Source organism: Cyanistes caeruleus, chromosome 4 (assembly GCF_971803275.1).
Source record: "Cyanistes caeruleus chromosome 4, bCyaCae1.hap1.1, whole genome shotgun sequence".
NCBI classification, from domain to species: Eukaryota; Metazoa; Chordata; class Aves; order Passeriformes; family Paridae; genus Cyanistes; species Cyanistes caeruleus.
This window is the reverse complement of record NC_141704.1, coordinates 81,496,328-81,520,796: the sequence shown is the minus strand read 5'-3', so window position 1 is coordinate 81,520,796 and position 24,469 is coordinate 81,496,328. Positions and strand designations below refer to the sequence as shown.

General features: G+C 43.4%; 1 protein-coding gene across 16 annotated transcripts in view; it reads left to right on the top strand.

Annotated features, from left to right (window-relative positions):
* Positions 1-24,469, top strand: part of CALD1 (caldesmon 1) — a 223,514-nt gene that overhangs the window by 41,949 nt on the left and 157,096 nt on the right. For 6 of the 16 annotated variants that reach the window (XR_015285938.1, XM_086886016.1, XM_086886013.1 and 3 more), the window contains exon 1: positions 11,488-11,817. The exons of 5 other annotated variants lie outside the window; for them this stretch is intronic. The gene's annotated coding sequence lies outside the window, so the exon portion shown is untranslated. Of the gene's footprint in view, positions 1-11,487; positions 11,818-14,326; positions 14,394-24,469 lie in introns of those variants that run through there. 5 more of the 16 variants (XM_086886029.1, XM_086886023.1, XM_086886028.1 and 2 more) reach the window with 3 other exon arrangements.

The window sequence follows — 24,469 nt, the reverse complement described above, 5'->3', positions numbered from 1 at the left end:
TTTCCCCCATTCCAGCTAAAAATGAACTCGAGGAGAGTTCAGAATGCTGGAATTTCCCACCAGACAGACATTTGGGACTCTGACCACCCCAGGGAAAGGCTTGAATAGAATTCTGCCTGTCCACAGCATTGTGCAAACTCTGTTTGGCTCTCAGGGTGCCTCTGGCACAGGTGGGGACGGAGCTGTGGGAGGAAGAAGAGGATTTCCCTGCATGGCTTGGATTTCCCAACAGCTCCTCGTGGCTTTGGACGGACGCTGAGCGCCGGTGGGATTCCTCTGCTGAGCACAGCTCAAACTGAGGAGTAATCCCTGCTTATGTGGGCTGAGGGGAACCAGCAAATCCTCTGACTGCGGGTTTTATGAGCTCCTGACACACACTGGAGGCGGGATGACAATGGCTTGAAATATGGAGCTATATATATATATATATATGTATATATATATATTTGAAATATGGAATATACATTCCCGCTATCCCACTCAGCAGCTCGGGGGTTTTATGGTGGGGCTCAGAGCCTGTCAGAAACGGAGCTGGTGTCTCCCTGAAGGATGGAGAAATTTATCCATGAGCTAATGAGGAGTGGGAAGCGTTGCCAGTCAGGCCAGGCAGGGATTTAAGCGAGCTGTTTCTCTGGTATCTGGTTTGCATGCATCTGCCTATGAAAACTCGTAGCGATTTTGAGGAAGCATTCAATCGTGTTTGACTGCTCAGAAGCCAAATTAAATAAGCTGAGTGGCATTTTTTTTTTATACATCAAATATGGAACAGTTGAGGCTTGTTTGTAGCACTCAAAGTTGGCAACTAAATGCAGGAGTGTGTTTCTGACCCATTATAAGTTGAAAGCCTCTTTAAATGCTAAGGACACTTAGAAAACCTATCAAATATGACTTTTTTTTTTCTTCTTTGCTTTGCTATGTGGTGTCACAGTGTGCTAAACTCTAGAAATAGTCAAATTCATGATATTTCTTCTAATGAATCCAAACAATAGCTATTAGCTAGGAATTCAACATGCATTCTGACACTCAGAAGCAGCTCTGACTCAAGGCATGTGTATGTTTATCCTGATGGTTACAATATCATATGTGGTAGATGCTGGCAAGGACATCCCTTCCCTTTACCCAAAAACATTTAGCAGTGGTGAAAAGACTTTTGTCAAGGCAGGCATAATTCTTTCCATATTTGTGCTTTAAAAAAAAAAAAAAAGTTCACTGATTATTTTTTATTTATGAAAGTTGTCTCTGTGGCTGAAAAGAATAAAGATGTTAACCATGAGCCACTGGTGACTGGTTTATATCATCAGTATCTAAACTTGCAGCACTGGGAATTGCTCCTGATGACTTGTGAGACTGAGAGCTGGAAGGGAGATGAGTGTGCTAGTGGGGCCACCTTAACAAGGGGTAGCATATGGTAATCTAGAGAGTTTCATGGGAGGAGAAGTTGTTTTCTTTATAGGAAAATGTCATGAATCCTCAACCAAATGTTCTTAAAGATGTCTTTTCGATGTTTAGTGGGGAAAAAATTCAACCCTTCAAAGACTGCTTCTTTTATTTGAGCTTTGTATGCTGAGACTCTTATCAAGCCAACTCTGAGATCTGTTTTGTGAGGGATGCTCTGAACAGGTGTCACAGACACACCCACATTAATTTTTTGTGGTAACTCACAAATCAGGACCACCATGCCAGTGAACACCCATGGAAAGCTGTGACCTTTGCTAGGTTCCCACTGGTACTGCTAAAGCAGACAAGCAGTGATTCCTCACAGGGATTATCCAAAGTACCTGGGAGCATTTCTTGTATCCATTGTCACCAATGCAAAAAGATGCAGGAGCACTGCAGCCTTTCCTGAGGATAAATGAGGAAGTGGCATCTGAGGAGATTCCCTGTCTTAAGAAAGAAGAATTCCAGACAGCCAGCTGGGAGCACTGAGATTGCATTCCCATTCCTCCAGAAACAGAACTGGAGCAAGGCTGTTAAAATCACTTAAAAAAAAAATAAATAAATTTGAATTTATATTTCAAATATAAATTCAAAGGACTGAAGGGGATGGAATCATTTCCTCAGCATTGTTAATTGATGTGAGTGTGCTTCATACAGCTGGCACCTGGTGCTCAATTGCTGTGAAATGTTCTTGGAGGGACGGGAGAATGTTTGATTTTTTGATATTCACCTGTCTCGAAGAACAGGAAAAAGATAAGATATTTGCACTCTGTCTGCAAATACCAGTACACTGAAGGTTATACTAAACTCCAGGGGTTAAGAGCTTGCCACAGAAGGGGAACATGTGTCATTTTGGTAAGGGAAGGGACAAACACAGATTGGACCCATTGAGAAGATCAGATATTTAATGGGTATTTGATGAGCACTGATCATGGGAGAACTGGAAGGTCTTAAAGTATTTATTCAAGTGTGATCCCTACATAGAGAATTTAATTCTAATACTTTCATTTTACTGTCTGACCAAAGGGCAGGCCAAAGTAGGTTTGATGTAAAGTGCAAACCCCAAATGTGCCATAAACTATGGGTACACCTCTTGCATAGCAAAGCACAGGGATTAAATCTCTTGGAAGTGAAGTAATTCAGAAGTGCAGAGGAGCTGGGGACTGGAACTGTGAGAAACAGATGAGCTGTTTTCTGTATCCTTTTGTTACCTCATCATGTGTCATGCCAGGGATGTAGTTTATACAGAGAAACAGCAAAGCTGTCTGCAGTTCACACCCCCAGCTGCCCCCTGAGAAATTCTGTCATGCTACTTCATCAGTAGAAACCACTGAGATGGTCTGGGGGTATCAGCAGATTGCAGCACAGAGTGAAATGTAATGTAAACATTTACAGCATGGAGGCTTGGTCTATGCAGTAAAAAGTTCTTATTACTCTGAACTAAATTATACATGCTGCACGTTCAATATTTTAATTTTACTATACTATGCACATTTCAAAAGGAAAAAAAGGAACCAATGGGAGTAAAGGGATTTGTTCATCTAATCCTTTGAAATTATTCAAGTGAGAAAGTGTTTGTTTCCTTGCTTCCCCCTACCCTTGCTTCTCTCCTGCAGTGCTTGGAGCTGCACAGGTGTCATCTGCGGCTCCAGATTTGCAGCCACAGGTCTGGAGACTGCAAAATTGACCTCATCATGTTTGGCTTATTCTCATGGCCTTCCCTGATTTCCTCCTCCTGGCTCCTGTCAGGGGGACACTCGCTCAGACGGCACTTGGAGCGGACAAAACGGGCAAATCATACACGGCCTTCTCGGTGCCACCCAGACTTTCATGGAGCGGACAAATCTCTCTGCAGCTGGTAATTGTTCAGATTGGAGAGCCCTAGGTTACTCAGCCATTGCCTGAAAACAAACATTTAGTCGTTCTTGTCACCAGCTATAAAAGTTTTCCAGGTTCTTCCATGTGCTCCATGTCAATGTGTATTGCATTTTTAGGCCCATCCCATTCCTGAATGCCAAGTGGTGCTGGTGTGTTCTCTAATTCCTCTCCTAACAGGTCTTAGCACTAGATTTGTTTTTCCCTTCATCATTGCTTTAGCAATCACGGATCTACCTGTCATAATCCCAAAATATTGCTACCAAACTACAACAATTCTCTCCTTGGATGTGAAATTAGGTGTCTTTGTCACCATTCAGTGCTTTGTGTTTATGCCCATGCAATTACCAGACACTTTATTACCAGTCACGCTGTTTTATAAGGTCTTCATACAACGTTTCATCCTCTGCCCTGTCTTCACATTTCCAGCTAATTTAGTATCATCACCAAATTTTCTTTCTTCACTGCTCCTCTCCTTCTCCAGGTAATTTATTAAAAGTATAAAACTCTTGCAGTGCAGGGCTCTGAGGAACTCAGATGACCTCTCTCTGCTGAAAGAACCGGTTGTTTCTCCCTGCACTTTGCTTCTTACCTTTTTAGCATTTACCCATCTATTCATGGACCTCCTTTTTTACACCGAGGCTTCTTAGTTTGCCTAAAGTCTTTGATCAGGGGCTCAGTGTAAAGTCTTTTTGGAAATCCAAATATTCTCTATCAAGCAGATAATTCCTGAGCCGATAAAACGGGGCACCGTGTCATGTCCAAGACTCCACTGAACTGGGGGTACTCAGCCCTTCCTGGGACCTGGGCTGGCTCAGGGCTGTGTAGGAAGCCCTTCATTCTGGAACCAACTTTCCTGGGCTTAGGAAAAGCTGCTGATTCCATCCTCATAGGTGCGTCTGCGCAAAAAGCCACTCTGCTACGAGGTAACTGCCAATCCAAATCTTTTACAATCCACCTGTGGGTTTCCAGCTGCTGCTGGGCTCTGCTGTCCTCATGGAAAGCCCCTGTGCTGCAAACTTCCATCCCCAGCCCCAGGGATCACCCAGACAGCTCCCAGTCCAGCCCCGGAGGGAGAAGGAGGTGCAAAAAGGACAAGATAAAAGACAGAGGAGGCTCTTCTTTTCTCCAGGATGCTGTGCAGTTTATTCTTGGAATGAATTCCAGGGAAAAAAGAGACAGAGGGAGAAATGATGAGGATTTTTAAACTGGGGGGGAGCGGGGGCAGGAAGGGAGGGGGAAAGCAGGACCACAATTTCAATGAGATGGAAGGGCTGGGGCGAGGGGAGGCATCCAACACCACACACCCAGTGGGGAGCAACAGGGAAAAAACACTTCAGGGCAAACAGAACGACTGGCTTTGTGCAACACCGCACTCAGTTCTTGCTCAGCATAAGGTGGAATTAAAGACCTTTGGAACTCAGACATGAACAATGCTTCCCAATCGGTCTGCTGCAGTTTTTCACTATTCTTTTTAATATCTGTATTAAACTCTTCTTCTCCAAGTCACACTTCCTGCTCCCTGTCCTACCAGGGACACTAAGCATTTCTTTCTCCTCCTTCTGACAGGTGTGAAATTCGCTATGTCTCACCTACACCTTACCTCAAAATTCCTTTTTCAGGAGTCTAATCCTTTCGTTTGTCCCTTCCAAAGTTTCAGAAGTTGGTTTCACCTCATTCCTGAGGGCAGCACCCAAAACTGGAAATATATTCCTCGTTAGGAGTTATTTGTAAACCAGTTGCAAAAGCAGATGATGGCACCATCTTTTCTGCCTGGAAAACAATACTCGAATTAAAGCCATATTTACAAGGAGGAGTGTGTACTGTGCAATTGTTAGGGGCCAACACACTGATTTTTCTCAAAATAAGGCAAATAGAGACTGTGTGTAAATTATTGAGCGCCGCTGCTTGCATTGGGTGTAATTTTTCATGAGTGGCAGTGGAAAATGGAGGTGTTTGGAAGATGATACACATCTGCTGATCACAGTCTGGGTGAGAAGTGGGCATGTTCTTTAAAAAAAAAGGGATTCCTGAGAGCAGAGTTCCCTTACCCTGTGTTCACCTGTGGAAAAAGTGTGTGAAATTCCCACTTTTGGAAGCAATGAGGAAGAGCTCTTCTTTTCACTTTCCTGCCAGTGAGTGAAGGCGCTGTCTCTGTTCTTTGGGGGGCACTGTGTACTAATAGCTAGGCTTGGTTTTGTAGTGGAAAAGTGCAGGTATTCTGTTTTCTTTGGAATATGGGCCACTATGTTTGTTTTACCTTCAGAAAGGTAAAGTCACTGTGTCCACAATTAATTCTTTCTTGTTGTGGGTAAAATATCTTTTTCCAGTGGGTTTTTTGATGGTTTTTTTCAGTTTTTGATCTTTTTTTTTTATCTTTTAAATATGTGCTTTGCACGTGTTTCATTGTCTAAACTCAGAGAAATAAAATCCCTCACCTAGTAGAAATGGGTAGATACACCACACCAAAATGAATGAAAAAGAGGCATAATTATATGCCAACTTTTAAATGACTTTAAGGTGAAGAAGTGCTGCTCATGGAAATGTTTGACTAAATCCAGCTCTCAGGGCGCTAGGCAAGTCTCTTCCCTGTATCCTGGGGGCATTTCTTTCCCAATATATTTAGGCAAGCTGAAAACTGGTACCATGTTCTGCTCTGCATTTCTTGCTTGGTGGTTTTTTTTTTCATGGAAATAAAATGACATGCTTTTTTGATTCCTACACCTTGGACAGGATCCATTGTTTTTTCACTGATTGCTTCACTGATCACTCTGAAGGATCATAATGCTTTTCAGGTAAAAACAGAGCACAGTCCTTGCCATTCATATGGGGGGTTTGGGGCACTTGGAGTGAGAGGTTTAGTGCTAAAAATCCATGATGGGAATAGCTCCTTGCAGGGCTTTTCCACTGGATATGAATGAGTCCTTGGCAGACTGAGGCTGGAATTTGTGTTAGGAAGTGCACCCTTCCCAGTACTTACATTCTAGCCCTTGTTATTGTGTCTGAGCAGCACTAAGGGTTTTTTTTTTGTTTTTAGCTGACTGACACTGCCCCACATTTGAAGAGATGCTCATATTTCTCTGCTCTCTTTTGTGGTAGTTTTTACACCCTCTTTGAGCATGCTGGTGGCTTTGAAGTCCTATGGATTGCGCTGTTTCAGGCCAAAAGATATTGCCTGAAGCAGCATGTGTAAAATTTTCCTAAAAAGCTACCTCTGCCCGTCTAGCATAGAAGCAGCTTGTCTGTGCCCAGGAGGCAATTATGAGGATGATCAAATCCTCTCATGGTGTGTGGGCTTCTCCCTGCTGCCCTCAGCAGCAGTCCCCCAGCCGGAGCTGCCAGCTGGGTGGCTCGCTCACAAACCTCAGCGTACTCACCTTGGTGTCAGAGGGCCACAGCACCTGGGCTGGAGCCTCGCTCTGTGACGTGAGGCAGATTCTGGATGAGCTGTGGAAATGGCACAGCCATAGCATCACCCAGAAAGCGTCTGCTGGGCTGGGGGAAACCCACACTGTGCTCTCTTTATGCTGTGAGGAGGCAGGAGAAAATCTGCAGAGCCAAAACGTGCTCTGTGCGCTGGCCTGGAGCGAGAGAGGAGGTGGGAGCCAGCCCAGGGTGCACGGCACATTTCCTGCCTGCTGCTCCTCAAAGGAGGAAAAAAACAGTCTGCTGGAGAGCCCAAGTGTGAGCTGGTGAACCATCTGAGCTGCTCCTGGGTGTGCTCCTCATCCAACCCAGTTCTTGGGCTAATTGTGTCCCCTGGGGGCCAGGGGAGCTTTCCCTTTCCCTTTCCCTTTCCCTTTCCCTTTCCCTTTCCCTTTCCCTTTCCCTTTCCCTTTCCCTTTCCCTTTCCCTTTCCCTTTCCCTTTCCCTTTCCCTTTCCCTTTCCCTTTCCCTTTCCCTTTCCCTTTCCCTTCCCCTTCCCCTTCCCCTTCCCCTTCCCCTTCCCCTTCCCTTCCCTTTGTCCTTCCCAAGGCCTCCTGTAAGTTCTGGTTAGCCTGGACACCCTGTGTAATCTCAAAAAAGTCACTCTCATCTTTGATGGTGAAGTTCCACTCAGCACTTCCATTCTGGAAGGGCTGAAATTGAAGGATGGTGGAGCTGTGCCTGTTTTTTTTGGGGCTGAATACGCCAGTGCACAGTGAGGAGAGGAAGAGTTTGTTTAATGTTTCCAGGGAAGGGAATCCTATTTCTCTCTCAAGACATAGCCTTCCTTTAGCTCCCTAGAGGCTTTACAGGGTAGGAGCAAGGCTCTACCCAGCCCTGTGACCCTCCAGGCACGTATTTTGTCACTGGAAATGTTCAGGCTCCTTACCATCCCTGTGGTGCTCAGAGGATGGCAGAGTTTTCACAGTAAAATGTTGCACTGCACAGGTGTGAAGGGTGCTGTGGAGGGAACCCAAACCTGTCAGGTAAGAGCGCTGCTGGCTGGCTCTGAGAGCATTTGCTGGGGTGAGAGTTCAGCTCCTGCCTCTCTGTGTCACTCCAGCTTTGGTCTCCCAACCTAACCATGGGATATCTGTGCTAATTGCAGGACAGAAGCTCCTTTCTAAAGATTTCCCTATTTGCTGTGAGCATTAGGATAGTTTCACCTACTGTTAGCTGTGGAGACAACAAAGAAATGACAATTTGGGGGTGAGAGGCAAGAACCAGTTCGGTACAGATGGGAAGAATGGCCTTCCCCGTGGTGAATTTGATGCTCTTGCTGTGTTGTGGGAATGTGGGAATGGTGCAGGATGTGTCTCTGTTAGCATTCAGGAACACATAATCACAGAATGATTATATAAAAGTGCTTTATTAAAGAGCTCTGGGTGTCAGGGATACACAGACCCAAATCTGACCCAACTTGGTTTTGAGTTGAACATGTTTTTATACTCTATTGTTATACAACTTACATATTAATTATTAAATTTATATTGTTCTATTGTATACATTGATTTTACCCAAGCATGGATTTTTCATGATCCCCCTCAAACCCCTAATACAGCTTCTCATGATTCTTTAAATAATAATGATATCTAATCCCATCTAACAATTGTGTCATTTATCATATACTGACCACACAGGTGCAGTTTCACATGATTTTAGCAAGCACAAGGCCTAACATTTCCCAGGGCCTACCTTTAACACTTTTCCCAGGGCTTGCCAAGCCTAACTTTCTTTCTAACACCCTGAATTTTCTATGATTTTAAAATCTTTTACTATCATCTCTGGAGTGGCAGCTGTGGACACTGCAGTGACAGTGGTGGGACGGTGCTGCTCAGCAGTGAGCACCTGCACCACGTCAAATAAAAAGAAAGATAATTTTGGGAAGCTCAATAATAGAAATGACTTCCTTTTGAAAAGCAAAATATAAAATAAATAGCCCAAGGGCTTTTTCCAGGCGGGGATCACAGCTCTGCCATCACAGCTGCTTTAGGACAAAGGCACTCTGAGGCTGGAGCAGCAATAACCCAAGTGGATCCTCCAGCCACCACTGTCTGCTGAGCCCCAAGGGCTTTGTGGTGCCCAAATGCAAATTCTCAGAGTGTCTGAGCACAGCAACCATGGCTGCCCCCTCCCCAGGGGGATGATTTACACTGTATTTCTACAGCACAGACTTACCTCAGCATTAGACTGTAAATTTTGCAGGAAAAAATAATTGCTAAACCTGCCAGAGCCCCAGTCTCGACAGAGACTTCCAGGTTCTCCTAATGTGATTCTTCTGAGGGAGAAACTGCAGGCTGAGGTCTCCAAGAATGCACTAACAACCCAAAATATAAAAGTGCTTTGACTCTTATCACAAGCAGTCCCACCCTTGCCCTGCATTATCAAACTTTAGAGCTTAGCAAAGAGCACTTGCAGGGCCTTTCCTCACTGTGATAAGATACTGATATTAAAATTGTGCTTGATTTAGGGATTTTATTTCTGCATGTATTATTTTCTTTTTTTTCCTGATGTCTTACATGTGCAGTCATAAACCAGGATTTGGGTTATTCCAGTCCTGGAAATGTTTTTAGGTCTGGCACAAAGGGTCTGTCATTGTTAAAGCAAAAGTGAGGTTGTGGCTGGAGTGGCAGTGCTGGTGGTGAGGGCAAGGACTACCATGGGAGTTCCCTAAATTGTTACAACTGTGGGTTTAGGCATGTTCTAACCGTATTTACATAAATATAACATTTACAGGCATTTACAGGTGGCTCCTGTTGAAGGATGCAGAGGGGCAGCCCAGCACAATTTAACTCTGCACTCTTCAAAGCTCAGCTTTCCAGCAGCAAACCCCAGGAAAACTCTGGGATCTCTGACAATTTCTTGGCTTCAAAGCTTCAAGTGGAATTCCAAAGTTCCTCTCAGTGAAACTCAACTGAGCAAGAAGGACACAAACTTTACTTTTCACGATGTAATTTTCCCAAAGCAAAATTGGGTGGCTTTTTTGTGGAATTTTGATGGAAAGGTGACTTGGAACACAGAGTTTGAGATGCTTTGGCAAGGGAATATCAAAGTCATGGTAAGAAAAGAAGGAAAAAAAGCTAAAATACCACAAGAACCCCCAGCTGCTTTCAGCTTTAGGTGGTTCATCCCTCCTACCTTTTTTCTTAGCCTGGATTCTTCAATGTTTTCCACCCTAAAAACCTAGGGGATGCTAAGATCCAGTGGAGATTTGTAATTCCTTCCTGAATAACGTCACTACCTCTTTTTATTTGGTCGTGGATACATAGGCTAATAATTTCTGTAGCTAATGGAATGACTGAGAACAAGAATTTTGTTCTCTCTTGTCTAATAAATCCTGCAAAACAAAGTTCCATATATGCTGTAGGTATTACTTTTAATATTTAAAACTGTTGTAGCCACATCGTGGGAGCTGTCTGGCATTAGAAGAATTTTCCAAAGGGCTGTTAAAATGAAGGAAAAAAGTGCCTTCAAAAAACAAACACCACTTTTTGCTTCATATAATAAAGCAGTGAAATTTAAAATGGCACTAGAATAATTATGATTCCTTGCTGTAAATCTGCATAGATTTGGCTCTCTTTGAATATTTTTTTTTTTTTTATGCTATAAGGATTAGTTTACTGTCTGTGGACTGGATCCTTCTTGCATTACACGTGATTAAATCTGTGGGGCCCAGTGGCCAGAAAAAAGGACCCAGAAAAACATTAAAAAAGTTCAGCCCATTCAGCTGCAAAGTCATCTTACACATAGCTGCTTTTGTGTATTTTACTGCCAAATATGAATCTGCAGGACATGTCCTGGTCTGGAATCTCATTCCCTTAGAGCAGTCAGCTGCTCTGCAGCCTTTCTTAGTGGCTGGTACATGTGGAAGTTGGGATCTCTGATCCATATCTCTATTGTAGGCAATCATTTCCATCTTTATTTTATGTGCTTTGTGTGTTTCCACCATCAGTCTTTATCTGTCTGTCCATTTTTGAAGATACCTGCATAATTTGCAAAGTTATCAGCAGTGTGAGATGACTAAAGCACGAAGACAGAAAATAGTTTAATTTATTGATGATGTTCAAAGACAGTGCTAATATTGGTCATATGAAGGAGATGTGGGGCTGTTCTCATAGTAAATCACCCAGGTTTAATGTTGTGATGAGTAGTTGTAGAACAATAAACTAAACCTGTGTGTCCACAGGTTTAGTTTATCCAAGGCAGTCCAGCTTGCCAAGGATCATCATCAAAGTTTTGAGTCTCTTTAAAAGTTATTTCTCAGAACATGGCTATTCTATCTGTAACTTCTATTGTACTGTTTGAAATGGAATCAGGCTGTGAAGCCTGCCAACTCATCCTTCATGTGCCTTTCCCACTGGTGTCTCTCTGCAGAAGCAAGCTTGCACAGCAGAGTGTTTCTGTTGCCTTTTACATGTGGTCCTCGTTAAAAAAAAAAATACAAAAAAAAAAAAAAATACAAAAAAAAAAAAAATACAATGAATTTTAGCTGCGGCACAATTATTTATCTGATTAAAAAAAAAAAAAAAAAAAAGCGCAAAGAGTAAATATGTTTACAGTATCCCTTTCCACCCAGCGCATTTCCTTTTTTTAAGCTCCGTTTGTGCTCAACAAGACAGCCTCTTTCTCCAAGATTAACATTTCTTATGATTGTTCCTGACAGAGGATTTACTTTCAGAGGCCCCGCTAAGGATAACCAAAAAAGGGCATGTAGCAAGACACTTTTGGCAGCTCGCACGAATTTTCGGAGGTTTTTTTAGCTCTTGGTTTTCTGATGAGTGGCTTCCTGAGCATGCCTGGGGAATGACAGGCATCTCTGCAGGCAGGCTGGACCCACCTTGGCTTGAGCGCATCGGAATAAAGCCAGGACAATGCATTCCTGCCAATTGTAAACATCGGGGATATGTATCCACTTAGCATTGGCTTTTTGGGAGGGGCCAAGGGAAAGCTGCGCTTTTATTGAATAGAGCTGTGTGTGTGTGTCTGTGTGTGTGTGTGTGTGAGAGGCTGCTGCCGTGCCTTTCTCCAGCCGGGCTTTATTCATTTCCTTCCTCCGAGCTGGGAACTTCGCAGCCCGAGGTAAGGAAGGGTTTGAGGGATGTGTTTGCTCGGGAGGCAGCTCCTGGAGCAGCATGCGGGACAGAACGAGCTGTCGGAGGCTTTTTGCTCTCCTCCTTTCTCTCCTTGCCCCCCTCTTCCCCTTTCCAGATGTTCCTGGTGAGCTTCGGGTGGAGGGGGGGATGCAGGACTGGTCCCACCGCTTCATCCTTGGATGGGCTTCTTAGAGAGGCAACAACCTACCTATCCTTTATTTATTTTTTTATTCTTCCCACCCCACCCACCCTTTTATTTTCATTTTATTTTTATTTTTTTTTAAGGATTCGCTCTGAGAAAAAATTTTAAGGTCTGTTGCATTGCTTTTAATTTTGCAACTCAATATGTGGACTTGCAGTGCTGGGGTGTAAGTGATACAGTCACAGCAAAGCTCTGGTTAATGTAAGTGATCTGATGCTCGCTGAAGCAGATGTCCCTCGTGGCAGCCTTTCACAGAAGTATTGTTGACAATAGATGGCATCAGTATACTTTTTTGTTGTTGTTGTTTTCGGCCCTCCAACACGCGCACTGCCGGGGTTTTTCTTGTGGAGTTGCATTCCCTGTTAAAAGAGGGGATGAGGAAAAGCTCCTGGGTGGGACTGGAGCTCTTGGAAGCCTGTGTTTGTCAGAGCTGGCTAGCAGGCTCTCCTTCCCAGCCCTTTGACATGTTGGGACACTTACATTGTGCTGATAGCATGATATTCTGCCCTAGCAGGGAAACTTCTCAGGGAAAGGGCTGGGAAAATGAAGGGAGGGAGGAAGTTAGCTGCAGATGAATTCTTGGTAGCTGCAGATGAATTCTTGGTAGCTGCAGACACTGACCAAGCTGCCAGACCTGCAGGGATAGAGTAGATTTGTCTCACATGTCAAATGTTGTTGGGAAGAATGAAAACACAACTGTTTTAATTATTTTATTTTTTTTTTATGGGATATTTGTTTTCCGAGGAGAATTTTTTTTTCAGAGTATGCAGTTTTTGTACAGTTTTGCCTGAGAAAGGCTTCCCCTGCTGAAAGGCAGACAGGAGAATAATTTGGGAAAATAACACATTCCCTCCTTGGCAGCAGCTCAAAGAAAATAAGGAGGCAGAGTGGGATTTTTTGTTAGAACCATGTATTTATTGTAATTTGTCTATTTTAGATACCATACTGTGAATGATTGTGTTTGTATGATTTGCCATTGGAGAACCCTTGGGCTCTGTCTCATTAAATGTAGCAGTACATTCTCATCTGCAGCAAGTCTCATCTTTTTCTCCTGCCATTTAGACAGGATGGGAACCCTAAAGCCACACACACCAAAATCAATGGAAAAGACTCTTTTAACATTAATTACAAATGGAGCAAAACTTTTAGTCCATTTGTTTTATTAAATTAGCCTATAAGGTAAAGCAGAGCAGAACTTTTCTCAATGTATTTGAAGAAATTCTAGGTCTGCCTTTTTATGGGGAAGCTGCTTTGGTAGGCAATCTTAATAAAACCTGCAGATGTTAATGGAGACCCTAAATCATGATGGCAGGGAAGAAATACCAGATGAGCTGTCTGCAAACAAGAGGCTCAATCGAAATAATTTGTTTTCCCTGAAAACTCCTCTTTGTTGCCACTTGCAATGACAAGAGGATAAATTCCACAGCCTTCATTCACAGGATTAGTCCTGGTGAAATCAACACCATCATTAATGGATTCAGGCTCTGATGAGAGAGGAGTCCTGTGTACTCTGAGTACACTTTGACAGTGAGTGATGTAAACACGTTTTAGGAGCATGGGGGATTTTCTACAACTGCTTCTTCACATACTCACAGCGATATTCTGACATGGAGCAGCCTGAGAAAGGGGTCACTTCCCCTGTGCTTTTAATTCCTGTCCAACAATGCACAAGGGAGTAATGACACTGAAAGATAGGTGAAAAGCAAAGTGGGGAAAGGGTGTAAGTTCCCCTGGCTGGCATTAGGGGGAAAACTGAAGTGCATTTAGATGGGAAGGTGTTTTTATTGGTCTCATTCATGGTGCCAGGTGTGACACAGAGCATCTGTTCAATCCCACCCAGGATTAGGGTGTCCAGGTGGGGAGAACACAAAGGCAAGGCTTTTCTCTTGGCTGCCTGCTAGGACATGGCTTCTGTCCTGTGAAGATGCCAGGGAGACTCCATCAGGAGCCTGACTGGAAGTCCTCCTTGTTTCACACTTCCCTTTGCACAGCTGGAGCAGCCCTGCCTGTGGGGGTGATCTTTTCATTGTAGAAAAGTGAGAGCCCGCAGGACTTCCTTCCTGCAGGAAAACGGGACTTGAATGTTCTGGGACTGTGGAAAACACTCTGATTTCTCAGTAGTGTTGCTTACATGAGACCTATTCTTGCAGGCAGCCTGAGTTTTACTTTGTATTAAAGATCAGTGGAGTTCTCAACCCCTGTCTGCCAAGGGTGCAGCTGGGAACATTTGATCCCAGTGTGAGAGCAAAGAGGGACAGGAAACCATATATGCCTAGGAATGAGAGGGCCAAGAGATCATAACTGTCCATCTGCAGGGCTCCTCTGGACTCTCCTGGCTGTGGGAGAAAGCACCAAAAAAGGTAACAGGGCAGAAGGGGAAGTGCAATCCTTGGTTGCCTTTGAGAGGAGCTTTCTAGGGAGTTTGCAGGATTTGGCTCCAGGTGTGCAAAGCCTGAGGCACGCAGCGACTGCAAAGAGTGGGAGCCTGCCTTCAAAGAGAGCTTTCATTCTTGAAAAATTGTCTCCTCTCAGTAACTACCCCCTGGCAGCTTGTCATGGGAAAGGTGCATGTGCAGGGGATGGTTTGCTGGCTTTGTGGTTAAATGGGTGAGATTTGGGGATTTGGATTTGGGGAGTGAATTCCCTGCTGGAATGAATTCACCTACCCTGTGTGTAGGCACCTCCTCTTGGGGTGCTGCTCTTGCTTGGAAGGTGTGGCTGCTGCTTGTCAAGGGTTTGGCTGAGGCTGAAATTTGACTCAGAGGCATTTAAAGGTCATGTTAGATCTGACCTCTCTGGATGAAACACCGAGGTCACAGGACAGTTGAACTATATAACATTTTTTTTCCTCTTTCCTGATGCTTTTGTACATTCAACCAGCCCAGCGGGGAAGGACGCTCAGCACTCTGTAATTTGGGATCCCTCCCACCCCCGGGGGAGCTTGCTCCTACATTTCTTGAAACAGATTTGACCCAACCAAAAACATTAGGAAATGTTAGTGAGCTGGTATTTTAGCTGTATGGTTTCCATCCTGCATTAAGGAAATGCTCCTTCCCATGCATTTTCCACCCCAAACTGATGTCTCTCCCCCTTCCTGCCCCTCAAGAGGTGAAAACTCTGTCCACGAAGCATTGGGGCACCTCCTGAACAGAAAATCTTGGGTTGAAGGCAAGAAGAATTGCTTGTGGGGACTGTCCTGCTGGCTTGCAGTGAGGGCAGGAATAGCTGAGGAAGCAGGTGAAAGAAAGGGAAAAAACCAGCAATATCTTAGGCCACTGGAGTAATTTCTCCTTTGAATTTTTTCCTGTGGTCATAAATACCTGGTGAGTCACTTAATGGCTGTGTGTCTGTTTCTCTATCTCCAAGTAAAAGATAATCTGTGCCTTTCTGTATTTAGCCCATGGGTCTGCTGGGGCTTAGTTCATTAGTGTTTAGAAAGAACTTGCAATACCAAAATGCCAGGTTTAGGCACTGGCTACAACCTTATTTTTGACTGATTGCCCAGATCACCTTAGACTTTTTTTTTTCTTGGTTTATTCACACAGATATGTATTTGACTTCTAGATTATGGGCATAAAACCACTGAGGCCCAGGCAATGAGGTGGACCAGGCTGAGTGGTGACACTGCTGTCACATCTAGAGGGCATTTCCTGTGTGCTCCAAGATGGAATTGTTTGTGCTGCATCTGGACCCGTCTTCCTGTGAATTTGTCATGTTCCAAAAAATGCATGAAGGCAGATTTTGCTTACAGATCCACCACAGTGTCATGAGCTTGGAAGGAAAACTGCTGGCCAAGCTGCTGGACCTTATCTGCTTGCTCAGTCTCATGTTGATGAGAGAAGTTGAAATTGTAACCCCTGGGGCCAGGCCAAGCTGCAGTGGGGAAAATATTAGGGAAAGATTTCAGGCAATGGAAACATGACATGTTTCCACACCCTCTTGTGTACAGAATACAAATAAAGAGCATTTTCCCTTGGGACTTGCTGTGGAGGGTGTGAAGCAAAGTGGAACCCACCCCGTTTGCACATTTTCTGGTTTGTGTCCTTAAATGGCAAAAAAAACCCCAACAACCCAACAAAACAAAGAAAACTTTGGAATTTAGCTCATAGAAGGGTTATAAATAGATCTGTGGAGATAAAGTTTTGCTGTAAATGCTCTGGGTCTGGGATCTATTCAGAAGGGTAAATTTGCAGGCCAACAATTATGAAGATTTTTGCTAAATTATAATTATTGCTAAATGCAGGAAGACAGAGTCATTGTCACACCTATGTGTGACCTTCCCAATCTTCCCTCAAGCATGTGGGGACCTAAGGGGCTTGGAAATCCCCTCTAAAAATTAAATTACTTGGGGTGAGGAAGAACGAGTGCTCACCATTGGTCTGAACCTGTGACAAGCTGTGCACACAAGGGGACTGAGATTTGCTGTTCTGTGTCCTTGTCCAAAGGAGCTGACTTTGCCTAGGGAGAAGCAGAGCAGGGCTGGACAAACCCTCAGCCAGGAGCAGCAGCTCCTGAGCTCCTTCAGAAGCCAAGGTTCCATCCTGCAGGCTTGTGCCCATTGGATTCCAGTCATCTTCAAAGGGAGCTCTGCCCAGATGAAGCAGCCTGTGATCAGGCTATTGTTTGTTTCTTATTTGCAAGGCTTTGATGTTCTCTCTTGTCTTTCTGACTGCCACAGGGCATGTTAGTACCCTTTTCCCACTTCATTCTTTTCTCTGACAGCCAGCTCTCTAATGGTGAAATGGCCCTCACTTGATTTTTTTTTTTTCTTTTTTCCCCCCCTTGAGCCACGACGTTCTCCCTGGTAAAATCTTTCATCCCAGAAGCACAGAGGCATGACCTTTTATAATTCTTCTCAATTTCAGAGGACCTAGCAGTGCTAATGTGATAGCCTAGATCATTGCTATCTAATATTGAAGACAATTTCTGCTCAGTCTGAGTAACTTCAGATGGAGGAGGCAAAATTATCTTCCTCATGACCTCGTGACAACCTCATTTCTCTCAGCAATTCCAACATTGAGCTGGGGAGAATTTGGCTTTGCTCTGGCCTAGTTAAATCTCATAGGTTTGGAAAAGAAATTCCAAGAGCTTGGCTAGAGTGTGTGGAAATAGGAGTGGGTTGGAGAAGTGTTTGGTCAGCTCTCATTTACCTGCCCAGCCTCACCTGCAGGATGCCTTTAGTCAGCATCACTTTGGAGGGCTGCAGCTCTGGGTCTGCAGGGAGGAGAGAGGTTTTTGCTGCTTTGTTTGGCTTTGGGAACAGCATATCCCCATGTGCAGAGCCACACCCCTGCTATGAAAATGAGGAGTTTCATTCAGATGTCTGATAAGCCACAGCTGTTGCTTTGCCACTTCAAACAGAACTTGGATTATAAAGACTGAAGTGCAGCATTTTAATTGCTGTAAATATGAACAAGAGGGTTTAAGCAATCCAGATGATACAGAGCCAAGCATTTCTGTGGCTAATGTATATTATACTGACAAAAGCAGGCCAGCTGAGAATTTCCCTACTGCTGTCCCAGTAATTTAAAACATCACTAATCTCTTTCCTGCTGCACTGGTAAAAATGAGGGAGAACCTGGGCATTAGCTGGCCTGAATCTGAACTTCATTTCAGTAGCTGCACTGGGATACATTTAATGATAGAAATGATATTGAGGGTTTTTAAAATATCCATTGGACCTAGTCTGTGTGATTTCCTCGAGGCAGAGGAATTCAGAATTCCCTGTGAGCTGCTTGCTATCAAGAAGCTGGCCCTTTTTGTTTGATTTTCTACACATCCCCTGAAGGACAATGACAGCAGGAAATTGGGTCAAAATCCCAGTAAGGAGCATTCACTGGGAAATGATATTTTGTACAAGAGAGGGCACTGCAAACCCAGAAAGCCAGGAAAATTCCATTGCTCCTCGCTCCCTGGTGATTAAAAGGCCCTGCTGTATATGGGAAAGGTCTGAGCTTCATTCACTCCAGCCACAATAGTAAATGGCTTATTCACTGGACACAGTATGCAATCAAGGAGCATATTGACAATAAAAAGGAAAAGCAGGAACTTTTGTGTGTAGTCTGCTTGCAGTTTTCTCTGCTGTGTGTTGTTAGAAGCTCTGTGAGCAGCTTTTTTTTTCTCCTTGCTCCTTTATTTAGATCCCTGTAAACTTCAGTCGGTTTTGTTTGCCACTTAACCCTCCTTCTAAAACCAGACACACCAGCCTATTTCCTCTCCTCCCCCCTATATAACCCAAACAAGAAAAGAACATTTCCTTTACCAGTGCATATATAAACGCAGTTCCTTGGTCTTCAGTGCATCTAGTGTGCATTTATGTGACTAAAAACTGGGATTAGTGGACAAAATCTCATTCTCACCAGGTATAAAGCAATAAATTCAAGAAAATCAATGATTAAATGCCAGTTTTTGAGGGGTTGGACCACAGGAGTGAAGAAAATACGTGTGTGTGTGTATAAATAGGGATGAGTTTTGGGGGGAGGAAGGGAGCAATGTGATTTGGGAGTTGCAGAAGGGGTCCCCAGTGCAGCTCTCAGGGATTTTCTTTCCACCACATCAGTTTCTAGGTAATGAAACCCTACCCAGACAACACCGAGATGCAAAGTCACTGGAGCACAGTGGTGTTTACATTCTTGCTTTTCAGTTTATTTTGTTTGGGGCATTGGTGCTCTCTGCCATCAAAATCAAGGGGAAAAAGTAGTTGGTGTCGCTGGATTTTATTTCACATGGTTTAAGTGCAGTAATGGAGTGGCAAGATGTTCTTTGCTTGATGGAGTTTTTGGGTTTTTTTTGCATTGAGTACCTTAGAAATAGTCTAAAACCTCACAAACCTTAATAGTTTGTGTCATGTTGGTAAGTTTAAGGAGCTTCTCTGATATCTCCTCTATAATTTTGCTGCAAAGCCACATCTTTGTGGTGAGGAATCAATTGGATTTCCCAGACTACTCCTCACTCCACAATGTGTTTTGAGGCCACATTTAACATGAGTGTTACAGCCAGCCACAGGACAGGCTGCCTGGGTTTGAAACCAGCAAATTCTTTTCATCTCTGGCCAGCAGTACTTCTGAGGAGGTGGCATTTGACCATTATCACAAAGTCAGGCTAAGACATGCCCATTGAGGAGCTCTCATGTGGCCAAAGAAGCACAGTCAAGTTGTGACTGCTGGGTAATGTAATAGAAACACGTGAATAATTCTGTTTTCCAGCTCTTGGAAGGATCAGGGGTAGCCAATTTGGAGACCAAAATAACTACTTATCTAATCTCATTCATATTTTTTTCATTCAGGATTTGGGTTGTGAGAAAGTCTGCATTATATCAGCTTTTTTAATGGCATCTGGAGCCTTTGGAAAAAGTCCTTGAGTAATAATCACATTGAATGCAATAAGTATTATTGCATGGTCAAAAATGCTTTTCATTTCTTCTATTTTTACCGTCTCCATGATTGCAAAGGGAGGCAGGAGACTGCTTTATTTTTTCTTTTACCTCTGAAAAGAGGAAAGTGTAAAGAATGCAGGTTTTGGAGTAATTTTTCCTTTGGTTTCCCCCTCCCCTAACTGGTTTGTGACCCAGCTCAGTCTCATTCTGGCTGCTTGTAGAGAAGCTTTGCAGGAGCTCATGGCATTGAACTCTGCTGCTCTACACTGTCCCCATGGTCAGGAAAGATGTTTTTGTTTTTTATTGCTTCACTTGTCAAACCAAACTTTGTCATTCTTGTGTCATCTGCCATAGTGACCTAACTACTTTTCTAAAATAGGCAGTTTATTTTGCTTTGTTTTGCCTTTTTTCCCCCCCTCCCCTTGTGTTCACTATCATCTGTAAATAGATGGGAGCTCCTTTCTTGGAGTATGGCAAACTTAATATTAACAAGTGGAGAGGGAGTAATGGTGTGTTTGCCTTCTGTGTCAGAATATCTGATAAAGATCAGTTCATCCCCGTGAAAAATGAAAGGAATTTACTGTATGTGTAGGAAATATGTTTTGTCATAAATGAAGGGATTGAAGTGGTGACAGGCTATGAATCTGACTTATATGGCAAAATAGAGTTTTACACTTCTGAAAGCCTGGAGACTGGTGTGATGAACTGGAAAAAACATTATAATCTGAGCACGTTATTTCTGTCTCTCCTGCGACCCTCCAAGGCAATGGAAAGTCAGTGATGGAAAGGCTGCTGGCATTAGCAGGCACAGAACATAGATCCTGGTTCCATCCTTACAGATCTCTGAGGCTGAATAGAAATAGGTACACTCAGTGTTTCCCAATTTAGAATTAAATACCAGGAGCTATCAGTGTAAAAAAACCCCATAAGCAGCATCAATCAGCCCCCAAAAACCAAAAAGCTGGGAAAGCCAGCTTTTTTTTTAATATATATATATATATATATATATATATAGGTCATCTTGTCCCTGTCCTGTAGGCAGTGTAGGATAATTCCCAAAAGCACATTCACACTTGTTTTGTCCATAAACACCTCTGTTTATTAACAAAATACAATAAACTGTCTTTTTTTTTTTTTCAGTCAGGATTGGGATAGTTTGCTGCACTCTCTAGATTTTTTAGCAAGGGGAAATAGCTATCATTCTAAAATGTGTTTCTTGGCCCATGGATATTGCTCATGTGAACTGATGCAAAAAAAAAAAAACCCAAACCCTAATGAATGGAAACTTGTAGAAGAGTTACCGGCAGCTGGTTTTATTACGGACCACGGCTCTGACATGATCTCACACACGTTTAAGACAAGTGTTACCTCACTGCCTTCAGTGGAACTGCTTCTCATTTGAGAGGGAGTAAACCAAGCCAAAATCAGACAGAGACCTAGGCAGACTCTCTGGGAGAGTGTGCTTTATGTACGTATAAAATATATGGGCATATCTGCACGCTGCAGTAAATGTGTCAGGCCACCTGAGAGAAAGAGGCCAAATTCTGCTTTGAGTAGCACCTGTGTAAATCCAAAGCTGACTGCAGGGAAAATGTGCCAGGGAGGACCGAAGAAGTATCTAATTTGAGTGCTGGAGTGCATTTTTCTTATTGGATTTCTCAGGTTTCCTTGATTAGATGGCTAGAAAATAGAGGAAAATTAGGCTGTTCTCTGGGAGCTTCATGTTTCTGGCTCCTTATTTTCAACAAAACGAAGTTGTGTTGATTGTGAAACCAGTTCAGAGAAAAGCAACATGTAGAGTTATTCTGCCTTGAAAATACAGAAGGAAGCAGGGAAATGAGAACAGTACATTTCTTGAATCAACTCTTCAGAATTGTGTAATATTACATCTTCTTTCAAGCTCAGCCTTCAGCTCAGCTAAACCTTGCAAAATTGCAGGAAGGTGCCTGTGCTCTATTGAAAATGCAGCTGTGGCCTCATAAAGGCAGAAGAACTTTAAAACTTCTCCAGGTCCTGTAGAGGTGTTAGTTGAGAGGGATATTTTGCACTCTGCAGCTGTGAGATGGGCTTTGCTGTTTTTCTGGCTGTGAGGAAATGCAGTTGAAGATGTGACAGGTGTTGGTTAAGAGCGAATAAAGGACACAGGAGAGAGATTTTGCTGTCTTGGTTTGTTGCTTTCCTTGTGTTTTGGTAACTTGGCTGCTCTCCTGTACAGCAGCACCTGAGGTGCAAGGCACACCTGGAATTAGAGCCCCCAGCCTCTTCAAGCTTTGAAATATTGTGTTTTAGGTGCAGAGATTAACCTGGCTCCCTTGAATTTACCAGGATTTCCCACCAGTGTAGAGAGTGCTTTCAGATGCTTTTTGCTTTACCCAGGGTTTGAAACAGTGATGTTTGCAGGTGAGTGGTGTGGAGTTTCCTTGTAATGTGGTTTGCAGCTGATGCTGTGCGCTCCCGGTGATGGAGGGAAAAATGTTTTAAGACTATGGAATTCAGTAGTGTTAACTTTCATTTTTACTTTCCTTGAGGACTTGAAGGAAAGCAGAATGGTGGTAATTAAGCTTGATCTGTAGCCCAGAATTGAGGGGGGAGGAAGGCAATAAAGTACAGGGAATGTTCCTATTTTAAATGGCCCTATCTGCTTATTTAAAGCGAGCTCTTAGAGAGGGGTTACAAGCCTCTTCTCAGCCTGTTACAGGCTTCTAAGTGTTCACTGTCTGAGCCAAAGCTAATTATATTGTCCACAGAAAAAGCACAGCAGTAGCTGGTGTCCCTGTGGTTCATACAACTGCTAATTATTTCCAGAGGTGATGCAGAAATACGTTCTCACATAATTGGTGTGAGATCACCAAGTCTTTTCACGTAGATGCCGTTCTGCCATCAGGCAGAAATGACTTCTGCCAGCTGCAGTGCCCTGCCAGATTTGCAGTGGTGGGCATGAAGTAGAGAGCCTAATGCTGAGGGCATTTGAGATGAGATTTTTTTTTTAGTTCTCCCTAGATCTTCTCCCTGTGGAAATTACATGTTGCTTAGAGAGAAACTCCAGTGGGGAGAGCTCATGTCTGAAATCCTTTTTTTCTGCTTGCTTCCAGCATTCTTCTGCCTTAAAAAACACCCCATATCTCTGTTTTAATATTGTCTTTAGTTGAACAGTTCCTATCAAATTCAGTCTAGCTTGTATGTGCTAAACAACACTGTGCATGTTGCAGGTCCCTTTGCTGAGACAAAAATGCCCAAGCTCATGTGGAAATCAATGAGAGAGGGGGGCAGAGGCTGGGACTTCTCCTACAGCAAGACACACAGGTCTGAAAAATGTTGTCATCCCAAGGAATAATATCCAGAGGTGTCCTAGTCTTGGCCAGGACAGGATTAGTTTTTGGCAGCAGGGTGCTGGTGGAGGACAGGCTGTTCATGAGCTGGCAGGGTGACTTTGCAGCCCAGAGCTCCAGGTGTGTCCTGGCTGCAGGGGAAGGAGGCAATTCTGCCACTCAGCTCTGGGGAGACCCCAGCCATGAGTGCTGCAGCCAGTTCTGGGGTCCCCAACACAAAGAAAAAGGACATCAACCTGTTGGTTGATCCAGAGGAGGTCACCCAGTTGATCAGAGGGCTGGAGAACCTCTGCCATGGCAAAAGGCTGAGACAATTGGGTTTGTTCAGCCTGGAGAAGAGAAGGCCTGAGGGTAATTCAGTGCTGGAATGCAGTGGAGGATGGAGAGGTCAGACAGATCCATTTCTGCCCCACCCCAAAGCGATGCAGGAGCTGAAACAAGTGTGTCAGAAATGAACAGCAGGAATTCAATGCCAGAACACATCTGTGGCAGAAAGACAGGAGGGTACACAGGAACAGCTGCTTCTCTTACAACTTTGGTGCTGCCTGCTGCACAGAGGAGCACAAAAGTATCTCTCTGAAGAACCAGAAAGAAAATCTTGATGTACTGCATGTGACTTTCCATTTATACAGGTGCAACTGGCTTCAACTGAAGGGCCATTCTGATGAGGTGGAATGTCTCATTTATATCTTAGCTATAAATTACATTTTGACATTTACACGAGTAGTAGAAAACAAACACACTCCACTTGTGTTGGTGTTCCTGTGTGCATGAAAGATGACCTGTCCTCCTTCCCCACTTGCATTTTCTGTCTGGACATAATGCCCCTATTCAGTATTCATAAAGACAGTAGTGGCTACCCAACTTGGCTGCTTGATGAGGAGAGGCATTTGCAGAATTCCACCCAGCTGAAATCACCGATTCTGCAAATGGAATTTGTTTATACATTTTTCCTTCATTAAAAAAAAAAAAAAAAAAAAATTAAAAAAATGCAATTAGGGGGTTTATAATGTTTATATGGATAGCACCAGCTGAATCTTGTTCCAGTCCACTGTGTGCTATTTTAAGGTGACCTGCAATAAGCATTGTGCAAAAAATATTCTGACTGGACTGAAAAATTTGATGTCTAATTTTAAGTTCAAATTCCCAGTGTAAGTAAGAAACTTTGTCAAGCTTAATAAATCTCCTTAGGTGATATCAGGCATGGTTTTATTTATTTTTGTTTTTCCAAAGGATAGAAATAAATGAGACTGAATAGAAGTAAGCTGCTATCCTGCTTATTTATTTAATGTTTATTTTAAAATTTAAGATCTTGAACTGTTGCATTATATTGAAGAATTAAGTCAATTCACCATCAAATTTTCACCTTTTCAATTCAGCAATCCCTAGAATCTCTTTTGTGGAGCCAGCCTTGCTCACATCCAATTTCTCCCTATCAGGGCAAGGGGGCCAGTTCCAAACTTTGGGGTGTGCCATCCACACTAAGAGGGAATAGTGTCAACAATGCTGTTTTGTATGAAACTGAGTCACAGGCTGCCCCAGACTGCTTCCTCTTTTACCTGATTGCTTCATTTTGTACGGCTTTTGCTTCTTTATTGATCACATACTGCCTCTGGGTTAATAGCACAGCAACACCACAATTTATTGGACATTTATTTAAGTAGCTTTTAGGCAATTACATTGTAGCACTGTACTGTTTATTGCATGGAAACCTGAGCAATCCATGTCCAGA